The sequence below is a fragment of the Salvelinus sp. IW2-2015 genome, unplaced genomic scaffold (genome assembly GCF_002910315.2).
Source record: "Salvelinus sp. IW2-2015 unplaced genomic scaffold, ASM291031v2 Un_scaffold2514, whole genome shotgun sequence".
Taxonomy (NCBI): Eukaryota; Metazoa; Chordata; class Actinopteri; order Salmoniformes; family Salmonidae; genus Salvelinus; species Salvelinus sp. IW2-2015.
The window spans coordinates 24,680-36,893 of NW_019943829.1; the positions used below are offsets into that span (position 1 = coordinate 24,680).

The window sequence follows — 12,214 nt, forward strand, 5'->3', positions numbered from 1 at the left end:
TTACGCCTCTTTAACGTCACACAGAGAAATGGAGAGAAGCATTCTGCAGAAATGTACGAAGAATATAGTAGTGGTTAAAGGCGTGTTTATTTTCTGACCAACTTCTCTGTATGGCCCGCACAATTGGCCCAGCGCCGTTAGGGTTTGGCTGGGGTAGGCCGTCATTGTAAATAAGAAATTGTTCTTAACTGACTTGCCTAGTTAAATAAAGTTGTTTTTATAACAAACACACATGTGCACACACCATAGAGAATTGCTTTGTTCGCTAGGTTATAAACCCTGCATGATGATAGCTGCCAAGATCTATTGCTATGAATTCTAGTTACTTTTGAAGGACATGGTGTGCCTACTAATAATATGTAACACTGTAAAGACATTTGTTTATTATAAAAGCTAAAAGTGTTTACAATACCTGTCATTGAAATTACAGTAATTTGTGGATTAGGATTCTAAATTGTGTAAAGGCACTATTTTCCTATTGAGATGCGTTACATTGAAAATTGTACAGTGTCTCTTTAAAATGTCAGGTGACTGAACAAAGTGTACAAATGGTTAATGACGGGAGAGTAGTTTTAGAACGGCTCACGACATGGTATATGAATATAAAATGTGGTTCCGGTGATTCGCTATAGGGAGATAAAAATGTTGGTATATGGGGCTTTTGAAATGGTTGGGCTAGAAGCTAGCCGCTTTTGCTGTGTTAATGGTCCACCATGACGATGACAAATCTGAACTCGCTTCTTTCTCTAGGGGAGTACCAGATAGCTGTCTGTGGCTCTGCCGCCCAATGAGGGTGAAGTAACCACGACCCCCCTTCTTCCCTAAGAACCCAGAAGTAAAGTAAGAAATGAATATACTGACTGATCTCTAGCTCAAGGAGAGTGTTATCCATAACAGCGTCAAGTCGCATTTCCCCAAAAAATCTCTCAGAATCCTTAAAAGGGCTGAGGGGCTTTAACAGTGAGCGCTGGAAACCTGTTCTCCGTAGAACGGGAGGCAATATGGTTTCACCTGCCTTGTTGTATAGAGTAACAGCTCCCTCTGATAGAAAACGGAGGGGCGGCAGGTAGCCTAGCGGTTACAGCGTTGGGACAGTAACTGAAAGGTTGGTTGTTTGAATCCCTGAGCCGTCAAGGTGGATAAATCTTCCGTTCTGCGCTTGAGCAAGGCAGTTAACCCCCACAACAACTGCTCCCGGGCGCAGAAGACATGGTTGTCAATTAAGGCAGCCCCCCTCACCACTCTGATTCAGAGGGTTTGGGCTCAATGCGGAAGCCACATTTCGTTGAATGTGTTCAGTTCTGCAAATGACAAAGAAGTCCCTGGACTGTGATTGTTTGCGCCAACATTAGAGGCAAAAAGGGCAATGGTGAAGGGTGAAAGACATATTAGCCTCCCGCTCTGTGTGTTGGTGAGACTGGAGGGAGGGCTGACATGCTGAATCCACCTGGATGAAAACATGAGAAAGTGCCAGCGGAGAGCCTGAGGGAGATGGGCATTTTGGGGGAACAAAAGGTGGTGTCCTCCATTTTCTCCATCACAGAGAATAGGGTTTGTCTTAACGCAGCCCTGCCTTCCAGTGCTGCAAAACTCAGAGAGGGAAGGAGTGGCTAATATTAAACACGAAGAGAAAGGGTAGGGCAGGGAGCCATAGGCTCTGCACTCTATCCTCCTCAGCCTCCAGGCTATGCCTAGGTTGGACGACCCTTCTTACCTCCCTTAGGAGAATTAGAGGGGCTTGTCCTTGCTGCAGCGTGGACAGCTTCCCTACAGGTTTGGCCTGGTTCAGGGCCTAGCCTGAGAATTGTCAGACTGCTGCGTCGCCGGGACCTCAGTCCCTAAGGCCAGCTTTTTGCCCCCCCGAGCTGTGAGGCTGGGCGAGATGCAGGAACACAGAACAAACAGGCTGCCATGGGGCCCAGGTCTGTGGCATGCAGAAGTTGAAGGCTTCACATTCTTTCCTGTGAATGTCACACTTCTGCTGTATGGTCGAGGCTTTTGTTGTCGCCTTGGCTATTGAAAATAGAACCCAGTAGAAAATAATTTCAAGCAAACTGGAATCTTGTAGCACTCGTAACAATAGACAGCATTTGTGAGTAACTGTGCGTGCACATCAAATCTTCCGCTATGAGAAGAAGCTGTGTACAAGCCAGGTGACTCATGCTCACCAGAGTAGTGGTGTCAAAGAGATGTTATCAAAAATATACACTTTTAGCAAAATAATCACGTTGGCAGATTACCCACAGAGTGGGCTGGTTCAGTTTATAGGCAAAAAGCAACTCAATGCAAGGCGAACTAAAACTTTCAGCATTGCTGTGAATTAGCCTTGACAGGCATGAGCTAGCTCATTAGATGCCTCATGGCTAATGGCTTCCTGAATTGAGCAGTGTTCAGAAGTTGGCACATCAACGGTACCAACTTCAGACGAGTCTCCTGACCTTTGGGGGTCAAGAGCAAAACAGACAACACCATCATGTTCATGAGAGTCTCACCTTTCCACAGAGTGGTAATAGGCTACAGATGTTTACGTGAGAAGACCGGAAGTGGGGATGTATCTAGCTTAAACGATATATCTAGCTTAAACAGACAGATTTGAATGGGGATGTTTTTGTTATGTAACTTAGATTGATGCACTGGTTAGTCAATTGACTCAAGGGGTTGCAGTAACAGGGATCCAGTCAATCTGAGGAGAGATTGAGAGTAATGCTCTTCGTGATAAAAAGTCAGAATAACTCAGAGGGGGGACATTGGCTCTTTTTAAGTAGTGAGTGGCTCACCTCATTCTCCACTCTACCTGTCTGTCTCCAACAGACGCTTCTTCTGAGAGTAGGCGTTCCTATAAATTCCCATTTAGAGTTACTGAAACGAATCATTGAAAGAGAACCTTAAATATACGGTTATTATTTTGCAATTATTGTAAACAACGTAGATGAATGAATTTCCCTAGCCCCATCCCTCAGTCATATACCACAACAAGTGGAAGGGGAAACATTTTGTGATAGTTTGAATTAGGGACTGAAGCTTTCATAATGTTCATACATTTCAAATGTTCTGCACACAGAGAGAATACAGAGACCAAAATAATCAAAACACCACTCATTAATCTCTTAGCACAGTTTACTATAACTGTAGAGATGGAACTCTCAACCATGTACAATAATCACAACTTGATACTAGAACACATTCAACAAATATAGCATTTTAAATTCATTGTCATTGACAGCACATTTAGCAACACTGAGTTAGAGCTACTCTGTAGTTCCTGAGTGGTGACCTGGTTAAATGCTCACCACATCACCACACTACCCAGGTCTGCATGCATCTGCTATACAAGCTCAGGTTCTCACAGAGATGCTACTTCAATGTAGGATGTTCATTCACCCCACCTCATATACAGATATATGATCTTAATATAAACTATATTGTCACAGCAAAATAATCCTGCAGCAACAGGATTTGAACGTTTAAGTCCAAAATGTTGCTTGATTGGTGGTTAGGCTATTAGCTGGCAAAAGTAGGCTATATGAAAAGTGCAATACTGTTAATTTAGTTTTCAGTTAGTTTATGTAAATCACAAAGCTCTGTGCATTTCCTGTGGTGCAGGACAAACCTTAGCAACAAAAATAGTGATCAAGTTAAGATCCTACATCTGTAGACCTATACCATATTTGCTGAAATCCCACTTTAGTACCATTTACTAATGAGCATTTGCACTGGTTTATCAATTAGGGATAAAACACACACAACATCTAAAGCATTGAAACTGTTTCATTTACATTGTGTTATTCCTTTTTCCATCAAAGGCTTAGTAAATCAGGTAATTAGTGTTCATACACAAACACACTAACTCAGTACTTACAGAGTAACACACAGAGCAAGGTGTGCTCCATTCTGTCCTGATGATGATCTCTGAACTACAGTTCTTCTGACAAACCCCTCTACTTCCTATATGATACAGAGATTAGTTCACGCCTCTTTACCAACACACAGAGAAATAGACAGAAGCATTCTACAGAAATGTACGAAGACTGAGAAAAAAGAGTAACAGTTGCTGGCTGTTTATTTTCATACTAACTTCTTATGATTAGCTACATGACCTCACTCTGGTTACGTCCTCTTTATTGGATAGAGGAGGGTGAAATGAGAATAGATACCTGAGATGAGATCAGAGCTTGTAGTTTGATATCGAATGTGTAGATGGTTGTTTATCTTTCCACCCACAATGCACAGAAAGATGATATAGAATAGATATCCCTTACTGAGTGTAGACCTCCTACAAGCCTAGGGTGCTAACCTCAGTTGTTCCTCTGCCCACAAATAGACACCTAGACCCCCACCTCCTTCCCCTCTCCCACCCTCTCTTCACACACACTACTGATGTAGTAAGCATGTGTCAAAACCACAGTCAGCTAGCTAACTCTTCATTACTCAGATGGTTCTGAGGGATAGTTTAGTTAATACTGATATAGATATGTTTTGTTATTGTGTTTTTTATGTGATGTGTATCAGGGTAATTGTTCATTTATTGTGTGTGTGTGTTGTTGTGTGTGTGTGTGTGTGTGTGTGTGTGTGTGTGTGTGTGTGTGTGTGTGTTGTGTGTGTGTGTGTGTGTACGTCAGAGGCATACACATGCATTACCACAAACCAGAGATGGGAGGAGTATCGAAACTGGGTACATGAATCAAAACATTTTAGCATTTCCCATTTTTTTTCAACAATTTACCTCTAAATATGTGAAAGTGTTTTTTTGTAGAGTGTGTGACACACGTACAACATGTGAAGGAACAAACATAAATAGACAGAGAAAGGTTACAGGGGAAAAGCAGTCAGACTTCACCTTTAGTGGGTATTTCCAGGTTAACATCTGAGGTTTCTTATCTCCCCCTTCAGGGACAGGCCTGTAACTACTCCACATTCTAGTGGATCACAATATAGAAACTAATATGGTCATTGGTCACATAGCAACAGCATAATCCCTCAGTGTACTGGGTCTGCCCTCTTATTCCTTCCTCTCTCTATCTCATCATAATAGTACAGATATGGAACACTACTGTATGGGTTCATATCAGTAGAAGTCAATCTGAATGTGGTTTACAGAAGACTGACAGCACTATGGTGCATAGAGATTTAGTTAGAAAGTGTTGCTTTACATAATAAGAAATATATAGAAACAGTCAAGATGTAAATGTATTGTTTCAACTCAGAACTACAGAGAGTAAAATTAATATGTCCTTAAATCACATTGAATTTCAACACAATGATGTGGGGAATCACCACTTTTTATTAGATATATGAGAATTAATACAAAATATAACACACCTTCTGCATTTTAAGTTCCATAGTGGAACACTCCTCTGGATCCTATAACAACTACTGAAAACATTTCACAAAAGACTTACATGTTGAAAATGTTTTACAAAATACTTAGACAGTATTTCAAAATGAATATAAGTCAAAAGTAAGTGGAGTTTAAAGGTAGACTCAGCGATTTAACGTAGATGTAGAAAGTAAACTGCATAGTGGTTCAATTTCCACAACATCCAAGAGCATTGAAGAATGAGACTTAACTTCTCCTCTGTTTTGGTCCTGTGGCTACGACACTGTGAACACCGTGAAGTGAACCTGTGCATATGGGCAGATACTGTGTGTGACTATGTGAGAGTTCATTCCTGCATCTCGCTCATCTCAATATCTGCAGTGCTACTCGTGGCAACATCATTTCGCTGAGTCTACCTTTAATATAAAAATAAGTGTTAATGCTGCATTATGTAAATATACATTTTTAATCACAACTATAGTTACGTGTTCCATCTTAACTGTTATAGTAGGTCGACCAACCAAGTATAAACACATCTTTAGTATTTGAAATTAGAATAAAAAACMGAAAAGTTTCACATACAGTATGTATACACCTGCATGTAAAAAGCATGACATTATTTAAAATACAACATATTCCCCAAAAATGCAGCAAATTGTACTTTTAGACAAAAGCAGGAACTACACAATTGTTTAATTAACAAACTGAAATAAAAGACAGATAAGTGTAATATTTCAAGAAAAATCTACATCAATCAACAATTACAAAGGAAAGCATACAATCCACCAAAAGCTGAAAATGTAAATTAACAAAATCATAACATTCAGCATTTGTGAAATTCCATTCATTGATATTAAACTGAGTAAACACTATCTTATATCAATGGTAAAAACTTTACAATCATTAAAATGGTTGTTCAGCTTACAGTTCATACTGTAATGATCACACGGATGATTCAGTCTGTTCAATGACATCATCACAGGGTATCTGGTCTTGAGGAGATTTGACTGTTGAACACAGAACCTACAGGAATATAACGGATGAAAGCAGCATTAGAGATAAACTGATCCAACTGCTCTTTCAACTGTACACAGTTACACAATGTATCCCATCAGAGAGCATGACATAAAGGAGGAGATAATCCAGCTGGATAAGCTGATTGTAAATACACTGAAATAAAGTTCTCACCTCGAGCCCTGCAGCATTTCACCGTCAGCACGATGGACACCAGTAGAAAGGGAGACATCACCAGTAGACCACACAGCTGCCTGGGCAGAGAGATGGAGACAACGGAACCTGGAGGGACTAGAAAAACACATGTTTTACCATCAAGACACCTGAACACACACACTGCTCTTCTCACAAGCACACACACTGCTCTTCTGACCTCTCACTGTCACCCAGCTCTCTGGTGATTCTCCTTCACCAGATTTACACTTATAGAATCTTTCATCTGACTTGGATACTGTAGGGATGGTCATCTCTCCTGTGGTCTCATTCTTGATGAGTACTCCATCTTTGTAGAAATCAGTCTTGGGGTTAGGATTTGTTCCCTGATATCTAAATGTACAGGTCAGATTCACAGAGTCTCCTTCAGTCACGGGATGGACAGGACTCTCCAGGATCACATCACCATCTGTGTAACATAATATATAAATAATACTGTAATTCTGGAGTCATCACTCACAATACTTCAACATCTTCTGAGCTTGTATTTTAATTTATGAGACGCAATTATTCAGTTACAGAATGTAACATAACGTCATGCATTGATTTACTCTAAGAGACACTGAAGGCTGCAGATCTGAAACTAGAAGAGACAGAGTCAATCCTATAGTTTATATATATATATATATATATATATATATATATATATATATACACATATACACACACACACGAGATTAACTTAAATATAATTCAATACAGTTTCAATGCAGTTAGTTACCTCCTGACCAGAGAAACTGAGGTTCACTGTAGAGTGTATCATAGACTGGGTCTCCTCTCCCAGCTCTACACACATATCCTCCTGTGAGAGTAGGACCAGCAGGGATCAGAGTGTAGGAGTCTTCACTAGTCACATTGTCAGATAGGGGCTGTAGAGAGTAAGACTTGTCTGATAGGGAGGGTAATCCAGCTCTGTAGGSAACAGTCCTGTACCAGGAGAACCTCCAGTCTGTAGACGTCTTGTCAACTTCACAGCTCAGAGTCACTGAGTCTCCAGGGTTCAGCCACTGAGGAGAGATACTCAGGACAGGTTGGGGTTGATCTGGGATTTGATAGAGGACAGGTTTCAACCTTTCAGTCTTAGAAAGTATTCTAGTGAACCCACATTATTTTATACATGATTAGATAGACTTACCAGACACGGTCAGTTTTACAGCTTCACTGGTCTTGGAGAACGTYCTTCCCTTTACACCCTCACAGGTATATGAACCACTGTTAGACCTGTAGACAGGACTGATTCTGTACTCAGGCTTTGTGTTAAAGGGGKTSAKTYACTGACTATTCTTATACCATCTGTAGTTCCAGTCAGAGTCTCCTCCTCCCTGTATGTCACATCTCACAGTGACAGTCTCTCTAATGAATATCTGGGTCCAGTTGGGTTGGAGGGTCAGAACAGCAACAGGTCTCTCTGCACAGACACAACACAGACAACTAACTGAATAAACAGTTGCACAATTTTAAATGTATTAATTTATCAATAGGTCTACTCATGAATATAGCTTCAAGTTAGCTATAATTGTTGCGATACAATGAGCAGACAAAATATTATTCCCTAGATTACTTTCTATCCACAATAACAGCCCTTTATCATAAAACTGTTTTAATCTCACCAGTAATGTTTATCTGGACTGGGTCACTGTACAGGGTGTAGTAGACTGGGTCTCCTCTCCCAGCTCTGCACCAGTACTGTCCTCRATCAGAGACACTGACCCAGCTYAGTGTGTAGGAGTATACAGAGGTTGTGGTTACTGGTGTAGAGTCTGGTCTGTGTCTGTACCAGTAAAACTTCCATCCAGYAGACTCTACAGTACAGCTCAGTGTCACACTGTCTCCTGTGAATATGTTCTCTTTGTCTGAAGTCAGTGTGGTCTTTGGCTGATAATCTGTTGGTATTTCAATATGTTTGAGTGATAAGATAACAACAACTAAAAGACTAATTATTCACAGTAACAGTGACATCATCACTGATGGATGAAGATGTGGGTCTGGATCTTCTCTCTCCCTGACACCAGTAGAGACCCTGGTCAGACTCAGTAACTCTACTGATGGTGAGGGTGTCTCCTGTTATAGTGTGTCTGACAGACTGGGACACTACATTATAATTCCTGTCTTTGTACCACTGATAGATCCATCTACTGTCAGACCCTACTGAACACATCAGAGTAACTGTCTCTTCAGGGAACACAGGGTTTGGATCTACAGTTCAGTTGAGCACAGTACAATAGAGTTGGGAAGAGTTCAGTAGAGTACAGTACAATAGAGTAGGGTACAGTTCAGTTGAGCACAGTACATTCGGGGCGGTAGGAAGACCAGTGTTTAGAGCGTTGGACAAGTAACCGAAAGGTTGCAAGATCGAATCCCCGAGCTGACAAGGTAAAATTATGCCGTTCTGCCCCTGAACAAGGCAGATAAAACACTGTTCCTAGACCGTCATTGAAAATACTATTTTTTCTTAACTGACTTGCCTAGTTAAATAAAGGTAAAATAAAAAAATAACAATAGAGTAGGGAACAGTTCAGTAGAGCACAGAACAATATAGTAGAGTACAGTTCAGTAGAGTTCAGTACAATAGAGTAGAGTACAGTAGAGCACAGAACAATAGAGTAGAGTACAGTACAGTACAGTAGAGCACAATACAGTGGAGTAGGGTACAGTTCAGTAGAGCACAGTACAGTGGAGTAGGGTACAGTTCAGTAGAGCACAGTACAGTGGAGTAGGGTACAGTTCAGTAGAGTAGGGTACAGTTGAGTAGAGAGCAGTACAAAGGAGTAGGGCACAGTACAGAAGAGTAGGGTACAGTACAGTGGAGTAGAGTAGGGTACAGTTCAGTAGAGGTAGAGTAGGGTACATTTCAGTAGAGTAGAGTAACGTTCAGTTTGAGCACACTCAATAAAGTAGGGTACAGTTCAGTTGAGCACAGTGCAACACATTCAACTAGAGTACAGTAGAGTACAGTTTCAGTAGGAGTAAAATAGAGTAGGGTACAGTTGAGTAGAGCGCAGTACAAAGGAGTAGGGCACAGTACAGAAGAGTAGGGTACAGTACAGTAGAACACAGCACAATAGAGTAGGGTACAGTTCAGTAGAGCACAGTGCAATAGAGTAGGCTACTTTAATGTAGAGTAGGGTACAGTTGAGCACAGTACATTCTGGGTGGCAGGTAGCCTAGTGGTTAGAGCGTTGGACAAGTAACCGAAAGGTTGCAAGATCGAATCCCCGAGCTGACAAAGTAAAAATCTGTCGTTCTGCCCCTGAACAAGGCTGTCATTGAAAATAAGAATTTGTTCTTAACTGACTTGACTAGATAAATAAAGGTAAAATAAAAAAAGTTCAGTTCAGTACAGTAGAGTAGAGTTCAGTAGAGCAGAGTAGGGTATAGTTCAGTAGAGTTCAGTAGAGTAGGGTATAGTTCAGGAGAGTACAGTACAGTAGCGTAGAATTCAGTACAGTAGAGTAGGGTACAGTTCAGTAGAGTAAAGTACAATAGAGTAGGGTACAGTAGAGCACAGTGCAATAGAGTAGGATACATTTCAGTTCCATACATTACAATAGAATATGGTACAGTTCAGTTGAGCACAGTGAAGTAGGATACAGAACAGTTGAACACAGTACAATACCTTCAAGTACAGTACAGTAGAGCACAGTACAATAGAGTAGGTTACAGTACAACAGAGTATAGTACAGCACAATAGGTTACAGTTCAGTTGAGCACAGTGGAATAGAGTAGGGTATAGTACAATAGAGCACAGTACAGTAGGGTATATTTCAGTAGAGCACAGTACAATAGAGTAGGGTACAGTACAGTTGAGCACAGAACAGTAGAGCAGGGTATAGTTCACGAGAGCACAGTACAGAAGAGTAGGGTAGAGTACAGTACAGTATAGTAGGGTACAGTAGAGTAGGGTAGAGTTCAGTACAATAGAGGAGGGTACAGTACAATAGAGCACATCACAATATTGTAGGGTACAGTTCAGTAGAGCACAGTACAGGGTAGGGTAGAGTACAGTAGAGTAGGGTATAGTTCAGTATAGCACAGTACAATAGAGTAGAGTACAATAGAGTAGGGTACAGTTCAGTAGAGTAGAGTAGGGTACAGTTCAGTAGAGTACAGTAAAATAGAGTAGGGTCCAGTTCAGTACAGTAAAGTAGGGTACAGTGCAATAGAGTAGGGTAGATTTCAGTAGAGTAGAGTAGGGTACAGTACAGTAGCACACAGTGTAATACATTCAACTAGAGTACAATAGAGTAGGGTACAGTTCAGTAGAGTACAGTAGAGTGGGGTACAGTAAAGTTAAGTTGAGCACAGTGAAAAAGAGTAGGGTATAGTTCAGTAGAGCACAGAACAGAAAAGTAGGTTACAATAGAGTACAGTAGGGTAGAGTACAATTTACAATAGTACAATAGAGTAGGGTGTAGTAGAGCACAGTGCAATAGAGTAGGGTAGAGTAGAGCAAAGTGCAATAGAGTAGGGTGTAGTAGAGGCACTGTACAATAGAGTAGGTTACAGTTCAGTTCAGTACATTACATTACAATAGAATATGGTACAGTTCAGTAGAGCACAGTGCAATAGAGTAGTAGAGTAGAGCACAGTGCAATAGAGTAGGGTAGAGTAGAGCAAAGTGCAATAGAGTAGGGTGTAGTAGAGTAGAGGCACAGTGCAATAGAGTGTAGAGTAGAGCACAGTGCAATAGAGTAGGGTAGAGTAGAGCAAAGTGCATAGGAGTAGGGTGTAGTAGAGTAGAGCAACAGTACCGTCGAGCATGGTACAGTAAAGTACAGTAGAATAGGTACCATACAGTAGAGCACTGTACAATAGAGTAGGTTACAGTTCAGTTCAGTACATACATTACAATAGAATATGGTACAGTTCAGTAGAGCACAGTTAAGTAGAGTAGGGTAGCAGTAGCGAACAGTACAATACAGTAGGGTAGAGTTCAGTAGAGCATAGTACAGAATGGTACAGTTCAGTACAGTACAAAAGAGTAGGGTTCAGTTGAGCACAGTTCAATAGAGTAGGGTACAGTAGAGTAGAACACAATACAATATATTCAAGTAGAATACAGAGGAGTAGGGTACAGTTCAGTAGAGTACAGTACCATAGAGTAGGGTACAGTTCAGTTGAGCACAGTACAATAGAGTATGGAATAGTTCAGTAGAGCACAGTACAGTAGAGTAGTGTGCAGTACAGTACAATAGAGCAGGGTACAGTACAGTAGAGTACAGTAGAGTAGGGTAGAGTACAGCACAGTACAGTAGAGTAGGGTATAGTACAGTTCAGTAGAGCACTGTAGAGTAGGGTACAGTACAGTAGAGTACAGTTCAGTTGAGCACAGTGCAAAAGAGTAGGGTACAGTACAGTTGAGTACAGTAGAGAAGGGTACAGTARAGTAGTAGTAACAGACACCATAATMGCACAGATACAAAGATGAAACCTCTATATAAATGTTTTCCTTTATGTTCAAACATCAAGTTTAGGAGTCAGTGTACAGGACAGASTCCTCTCCATAGAAAGTATGTGTATAAACAATTACTCTGTACTAAACTAWTTTAACAATATGTTTGTTATTGCTTTGGAGTTTGGAGACTTCACAGAACAACACTGTCCCAACACTGTCACAATACTTTAACTAAGAATTCTGACACAATATAAATAGTGTCCATCTTTATGACA

The 12,214-nt window shown here is 40.8% G+C and overlaps 1 pseudogene; it reads right to left on the reverse strand.

The window, feature by feature from the left end:
- The window catches only part of LOC112074150 (sialoadhesin-like), a 37,873-nt pseudogene that overhangs the window by 22,451 nt on the left and 3,208 nt on the right, over positions 1-12,214 (reverse strand).